We start from the raw sequence: 7875 nt of genomic DNA, 5'->3' as shown, positions 1-7875 counted from the left end.
TATATATATATATATACACACACACGCACACATTTTTTTTTAATGAATTGAAGAAAAATATTTGGTACTCAATGATTGTGTCAAGTTTGTGTAGTTTCTCTGTTTCTTATGTATTATATATATATATATACACACACACGCACACATTTTTTTTTAATGAATTGAAGAAAAATATTTGGTACTCAATGATTGTGTCAAGTTTGTGTAGTTTCTCTGTTTCTTATGTATATGGTGATATATATATATATATACACACACACGCACACATTTTTTTTTAATGAATTGAAGAAAAATATTTGGTACTCAATGATTGTGTCAAGTTTGTGTAGTTTCTCTGTTTCTTATGTATATGGTGATACCTGTGATGCTCGCCTCTCGATAGCTGCCTCGAGGCATTCGATCACTTCGCTTCCTCTTTGCCTCTGACCTTACCAGATGCCCATCAATGTGCCTGATACAGTATTCCTACAGTAAAAGAAATTGAGGTCAGGACTTGGGTTCTGCATAAAAATATCAAAGATCGGGATTTTGAAGATTTTTTATACCTGATGTGCTTCTGAACATTCTTCACTGACCGTATGATGAAACACGACATAATGCATATCGGTTGTAGTGCATATGGTGTCAAAAAGGAGCTTAGGGCGATCTCGACATCTCACAGTGATCACAGTTTAATCTCTCTCGACACGATCCATCACTACAACCTCAGCCCTGGATTGTTTCTCAACCCCAACCCTTTCAAAATCCCTGCCATCAAACATCAACTGGTGAAGTCGCCGTTGAGTGTGAGTTAGTTAAACAGCGACGTTGGTTTTTGCATTTGAGTCCCTGATGTTTCCTCCTTTCAGGAGATTGTGTCGGAGTTTCTTGATGGTTGGGAGCCTGTTGGGCTCTTAGATTGGGAGACCAGTGTTCTCGTCAGTGACATGAATGATCGCTGCTGCTCTTGTGTTGTGGGTCCAGGCCACGGCACTGACAACGTTGCAGCTGAGGTCTGAGAGGACAGCACATACATCGGAGAGGAGGCCAGGGCGATCGGTGCAGGTAAGCTCGATTGAGGTGTGATCCTTGGAGGGCACAACGCCGACTGAGTTTCTTGAGGCTGGTTGGAGGACGGTGTCTGATGATTCAAGGGTCTGCAGCAAGTATATTCAAGTTTGAATACGTGATATAGTTTCTCTACATTGCAAAATAACTTGTAACAAAAGTAGTGGCTCGTTCAAGATTTTTGGAAAGAGACGTCATCACATAATTAATAATTGGACAAATTTTCAAAAGAGACCCATTTAGACTTTTATTCCATAAAAAAACAACCTCATTCAAACAAAATTACAAAAACCGATCTGGTTTCAGCCTCAACGTTGAAACCAGGTCGGTTTTTGAAAAAAAATTTCCGAAACTTCACGGGAGTTGAACTCCCGTGAAGTTTAGCAGATCTACTAAACTTCACGGGAGTTCAACTCCCGTGACGTTTCGGAATTTTTTTTTCAAAAACCGACCTGGTTTCAGCGCTGAGGCTGAAATTGCTGTTAAAAATAAAACAATTATTATAAAACTTAAAATAAAAGAGTTAGAACACCATGTCTGAACGAGTGCAGTCGTGATTCACTGCCCTAGAAGATAGAGGACCCGCCTTTCGCCCTGGCGCAGTCGATCCTCTCCCCCTAGGGTAAAAGCCCCCGGAAACGACCGGCCTTTGTACTCGGGCGCGAGTAGCAGAGTTTCTGCTCATATGAAGAAGGTTGCCCGAAAATGTAACAATTATAATATCAGAGAAATTTTTAGAGGGTGAGAGAGGATTAGAGGATTCTTCTTGTTTTTTGTGTCTTCTCCGAATGAGCTTCAGCTCTTTATATAGCCTCTCGAACTGATAACCGACGCTGATAGTCCGCACACGTTACACGTATATCCCGTGTCCGTTATACGTTTCCATAACTCCCGCGACCGTTACAAGCTTGTGTAAAACGTGCAAAAAAACTTGAGAGGCAAAAAACTCGTGTGAATGTGGTGCGCCGTGGCGCTCGCGTCGTGGCGTGGCGAGGCGAGGCGAGGCGTGGCGTGCCCGCGCGCACGTGTGGAGCAACAGCCCAAACAATACTAGGCCAAAAACACTAACTCAAAGCCCATTGAGATGTGAACCATTATAAACTTCTTGAACTTCTTCTCATTTTCTGATGTGGGACTATTCACAAAAGCAAAATTACCTTTTCATGAACAAAAAGTCCTACAGTCCCCCCAAAAGGCAATATTTACTGAAACAAAACAATAAGTAAATCAGTAAATCATAAAAGATATAGGTTGGGCAACCTTTCGTATCGTGAATTCGGGAGAGGTAGCTTCCGGCTTTGAACCTTTCCTCAGTGAGTTTATCGCCACCAGAGGGACATAATGGACTAGACCTTGAATTAGGCCCCTTGAATCAGGTATTAACAAAACACACACAATACGTCTTCATTTATTGACCAAAGCGGATTGAGCGTTAAAGGCCATGTTCACAAAAAAACCGACTCATGAGAGTTTTTAGGGTTAGCCCAGCCTACCCCAACCGTGGCCATCACGGTTCCTCTCACGTTGGTAAGTCCTCAAAGGGTACTACAGCTGTTTATTTAATATCCCACATAATACACACGTTGGACTTATTAAGAGTAAAACTCAGCCTAGCCAGCTGTATCATAAGAGCATCGTCATCATAGAGAAGGGGTAGTAGCACAAGCTACATAGTGATATATGAATAAATCTGGATCGATGCTCCACACGAGTGTCACTAGTCCAGCTTGTTTCTACCACATTGAACCAACATTGGGACTAGGTCTTCAAATAAGGGTTTACCACTGTCAGTGACCTCTCTTATGGGCTTAACCCCATCTCCCTCGATGGATCCAGAACCACACTCCTGGATAATCCCTTAGTCAAAGGATCAACAAGATTTTTCTCAGACTTTACAAAGTTCAAGATCACAACTTTGCCTATCATGCGTTGTACAGACTTATATCTTATTTGAATATGTCTGTTGAGTTTTTTATTTACATGCACTTACTTTAGAAGCTCTATGGTAGATCTAGAAGCAGAATGAATGAAAATTGGAGGAAAGGGTTTAGGAACCAAAGGAAGTTCAGAAAGTAGATCTTTTAACCATTCTGCTTCTGTGCAAGTGGTATCAAGAGCAATCAGCTCAGATTCCATGGTGCTCCTGGTAATTATTGTTTGCTTACATAATTTCCAGGATACAACAACACCACTAAAAAGAAATACATACCAAGATGTTGACTTTACACTGTTAGAATCTGTGACCCAATTGGCATCACTATACCCTTCAATAGCATCAGGGTATCCAGTGTAAGTCAAGCAATAGTCAACTGTTCCTTTCAAGTATTTGAATACTCTCTCTAGGGCAAACCAATGATCTAGGTTAGGGTTACTGGTATCTAGATTCAGACTCCCTACAGCATAGCTATATCGGGTGTGGTTCGGTTTGATATGTATAGAAGAGATCCAATCATCTGGGAATATTTCAGTTGGGATACATGTTCACCTTCATTTTTCTTCAAGGATATAGAAGAATCATAGGGTGTGGAAACAGGTTTAGAGTTATAATAGTTGAATTTGATCTGCATTTTCTCAATACTGTGAGAAAGACTCAAAGATATTACTCTGGTATGTCTAAAGATTTTCATTCTAAGTATCATATCAGCAAGACCTAAGTCTTTCATGTCAAAGTTCTTGGAAAGATAATTCTTGACTTTTAAAATTAGTTCAAGAGTTGTTCCAAATATTAGAATATCATCAACATAGAGACAGAGAATGACATAGTCATTGTTTATCACTTTTGAATAAACACATTTGTCGTGTTCATTCATTGTGAAACCATATTGAGCAATAACTCTGCCAAATTTCTGGTGTCATTGTTTAGGAGCTTGTTTAAGACCATACAGAGATTTAACAAGTTTTCAGACTTTGTTTTCCTGACCCTTGGTAATGAAGCTTTCAGGTTGGTGCATATAGATCTCTTCATCTAAATCACCATTCAGAAAAGTAGTCTTGACATTCATCTGATGTATGATCTGCTTATGGATAGCAGCAAAGGCTAATAATACTCGGATAGTTGAGATTCGGGCTACAGGAGAATAGGTATCAAAATAATCAATGCCCTTTTGTTAAGTATAACATTTAGCTACTAATCTAGCTTTAAATTTATCTATGGAACCATCAGCTCTAAGTTTCTTTTTGAATATCCACTTACAACCAATAGGTTTACAACCTGGAGGTAAGTCGGTGAGTATCCAAGTATGGTTTTTCATGATAGATTTAATCTCATTATCAATGGCTTTTTTCCAGAAAGGAGATCCAGATGAATCCATTGCTTCTTGGAATGAGCTTGGATCACCTTCAACAAGAAATGTAAAGAAGTCTTCTCCAAAATCCTTTTGAATTCTACCTCTTTTGCTTCTTCGAGGTTCAATATCAAAAGACTGAGAAGAGCAGGAAGATGGTAAATCAGAAGGAAGAGATGAACTAGGATTTTCTGAGATTTTGGATTTGAAAGGAAAGATATTTTTAAAAAAGAATGCATCTCTAGTTTTAATGATAGTGTTGTTAGATATGGCACTTATTTCAGAGTTAATGACTAGAAATCTATTAACATTGCTATCTAGTGCATATCCAATGAAAGCAGCATCAACAGTTTTGGAACTAATTTTCCTCTTCTTAGGTTCGGGAATAGCTACCTTAGCCAAGCAACCCCAAACTCGGAAGAAGTTCAGATTAGGAGATCTCCCCTTCCAATATTCATAAGGAGTTATATCAGAATTTTTCTGGGAAATCCTATTGAGAATAAAACAAGCAGAGAGAAGAGCTTCACCCCAGAGATTTTCAGGTGCTCTTGAACTGAGTAACATACAGTTTACCATGTCCATTAGGGTTCTGTTCTTTTGTTCAGCTACTCCGTTAGACTATGGTGTCTAGGGAGCAGTAACCTCATGAATAATATCGTGTTCTTAGCAATATTCAGTCATATGATTTGAGGTATACTCCCCCCCTAACGATCAGATCTTAGAATCTTGATCTTCCTGTCAAGTTGGTTCTCAGATTTAGCTTTATACACCTTAAACCTATCTAAGACTTCATCTTTAGTTCTAAGAAGATAGGTGTAACAATATCTAGAGCGATTGTCTATAAAGGTCACAAAATATCTCCTACCCCCTCGGGTGAGAACTCGGTTTGAGTCACACACATCACTATGAATTAATTCGAGGGGTTTAGAGTTTTTAGTTACAGACTTGAAGGGTTTTTTAGTGTGTTTCCCTTGAACACAAATCTCAAACTTGGATGAGAGGTCAAAAAATGAATTAGGAATAAGATTCAATTTGATCATTTTCTGTAAAGTTTGAAAATTAACATGTCCAAGTCGTCCATACCAGACATCACAAGATTCAACAATTTGTATAACAGAAGACTCAGAAATTTTATTAGAACTAGAATTGATTACATTGAGTTTGAAAATACCATTACAGATAAAACTTTTTCCTATGAAAACATTACTCTTTGTAATCACAAATTTGTTGGATTCTTTTACAATCCTATAACCAGCTCTAAGAAGAAGAGATTCACTAATCAGAATGCGACAGAGAGAAGGAACATGATAAGCGCCTTGCAAATATAGAGCTTTCCCAGAAGTCATGGTGAGCTCTATACGTCCACTTCCTATTATTGGTTTAGTGGAGTCATCTACTAAGCTTATGCTTCCTCCACGTGATTCCTGATAATTTGAAAACCAAGAGCGATCATTACAGGCGTGGATATTTGCTCCGAAATCTAAATACCAATCAGTGGAAGAAGTTAGAGAATTTACAAGATGAGATGAGGAGGCTAACCTGAAGGAGGTTGGATTCTCTTCAATCATATTAACTTTGTTAGATCCATTTCCTTTAGGAGCAGGTTTAGCCGGTTCCTTCTTCCGAAAGAAACAGTTGGGAGCCATGTGGTTGGTTCTACCATAGACAAAGCAAAACTTTCCATCAGACTTATGGCTGGAAGAATTGGGATCTGATTTGAAGAAAGATTTGTTAAAAGATTGTTGGTTTTTCTTGAATTTCTTCCCTTTGGGTTTGAAATTCCTAGATTTAGGCTTATCCTCTACCAAGTTTACTTTAGCTTTTGATTCATTCTTGGTTTTGGAATTTTGCATATGCTGGTCTTTAATACGAATAGCCTTGAGGGCTTCAGTTAAGGTTAGATCTCCTTGTTTGTGTCAGAGATCTCCAGCAAATCTAGACCAGGAGGGAGGGAGTTTATCAACAGGAAACTTTATAATCGTCAGTAAAAGTGTTTCTTTTTGATTGGAGATGACGGAGGAAATCCAGGAATTCATGAATTTGTTCATTAATGGGCTTGTCATCAGCCATCATGAACTTATTGAAGGAGGAGGAGGTGAAACGCAGAATTCCGGCATCATCATAGCCATATTCAGCTTCAAGAGCATTCCATAGGTCTTTTGCACTTTTGAACTCATAGTATATGTCATAAAGGTTGTCCGCAAGTGCACCAAGAATCCTATTACAACAATGATAATTGATTTCTTCTGGTTTTATAGAGCTAGAAAAGGAGCTAGCACCAGAACCAGAAGTGGAAGGAGCAGGCTGTTCAAGATCAGGAGTCAAAGGTTGAGAACCACTAGTAGAAGACTCAGGAGTGTTAATAGCAGATAAGAGACCTAAGGTAATGAGCCAGTATCTCATCTGATTAGCCCACCGTTTATAGTTGACACCGGTGAACTTCTCAGGTTTGACACTTTTAGAATGATCAGGAATTGCCATAAGTCCAATTTGAGTTTACTAGTCTAGGTAGATAGAATCTGAACGGGTAAAGAATTTTGTTAATACTACTAGACCAGAAACTTAATTAAACCTGCAACCAAAAACTCTAAAAGTGAAAAGATTAAAGTTTTACGCGGGTGGTTTGGCTAGGTAAGGATAGTACTAGAGGTTGATCAAAGATCTATTAAGTACCTCGTTTCTTGCAGAGCGTTTTATGCAATCCTTAAACCTTGCCTTAGACACCAACTAATCCAAGAAAACTTGAACCGGTTCACTTAAAGATTTTTTGTTTCTTTACTGTATATATATGTAAATGAAAAGTGACAGATAAAAAAATTATGTACAGAAGCAGCAAAATAATTTTTTTAACTACTAATTAAATGCAAAATTAGTTAACAAATTAAAACAGTTAACTATAGGTTAAAAATGCAGATTTAAATTAACAACAAAATTATTCTCTATCTTCTAGTTTGCTGTTAAAAATAAAATAATTATTATAAAACTTAAAATAAAAGAGTTAGAATACCAGGCCGTTCAGGCCTGAACGGGTGCAGTCGTGATTCACTGCCCTAGATGATAGAGGACCCGCCTTTCGCCCTGGCGCAGTCGATCCTCTCCCCCTAGCGGTAAAAGCACCCGGAAACGGCCGACTTCTGTACTTGGGCGCGAGTAGCAGAGCTTCTGCTCAGATGAAGAAGGTTGCCCGAAAATATAACAATTATAATATCAGAGAAATTTTTAGAGGGTGAGAGAGGATTAGAGGATTCTTCTTGTTTTTTGTGTCTTCTCCGAATGAGCTTCAGCTCTTTATATAGCCTCTCGAACTGATAACCGACGCTGATAGTCCGCACACGTTACACGTATATCCCGCGTCCGTTATACGTTTCCATAACTCCCGCGACCGTTACAAGCTTTTGTAAAACGTTCAAAAAAAACTTGAGAGGCAAAAAACTCGTGTGAGAGTGGTGCGGTGTGGCGTGTCGTGGCGTACGTGTGTGCGCGCGCGTGTGGAGCAACAGCCCAAACAATACTAGGCCCAAAACACTAACTCAAAGCCCATTGA

The 7875-nt window shown here is 39.0% G+C and overlaps 1 pseudogene; it reads right to left on the bottom strand.

Moving 5' to 3' along the window:
• The window catches only part of LOC109838588, an 8799-nt pseudogene extending 2065 nt beyond the window's left edge, over nucleotides 1-6734 (bottom strand).

Source organism: Asparagus officinalis, chromosome 4 (assembly GCF_001876935.1).
Source record: "Asparagus officinalis chromosome 4, Aspof.V1, whole genome shotgun sequence".
Lineage (NCBI taxonomy): Eukaryota > Viridiplantae > Streptophyta > Magnoliopsida > Asparagales > Asparagaceae > Asparagus > Asparagus officinalis.
This window is presented reverse-complemented; position numbering and strand designations above follow the sequence as displayed.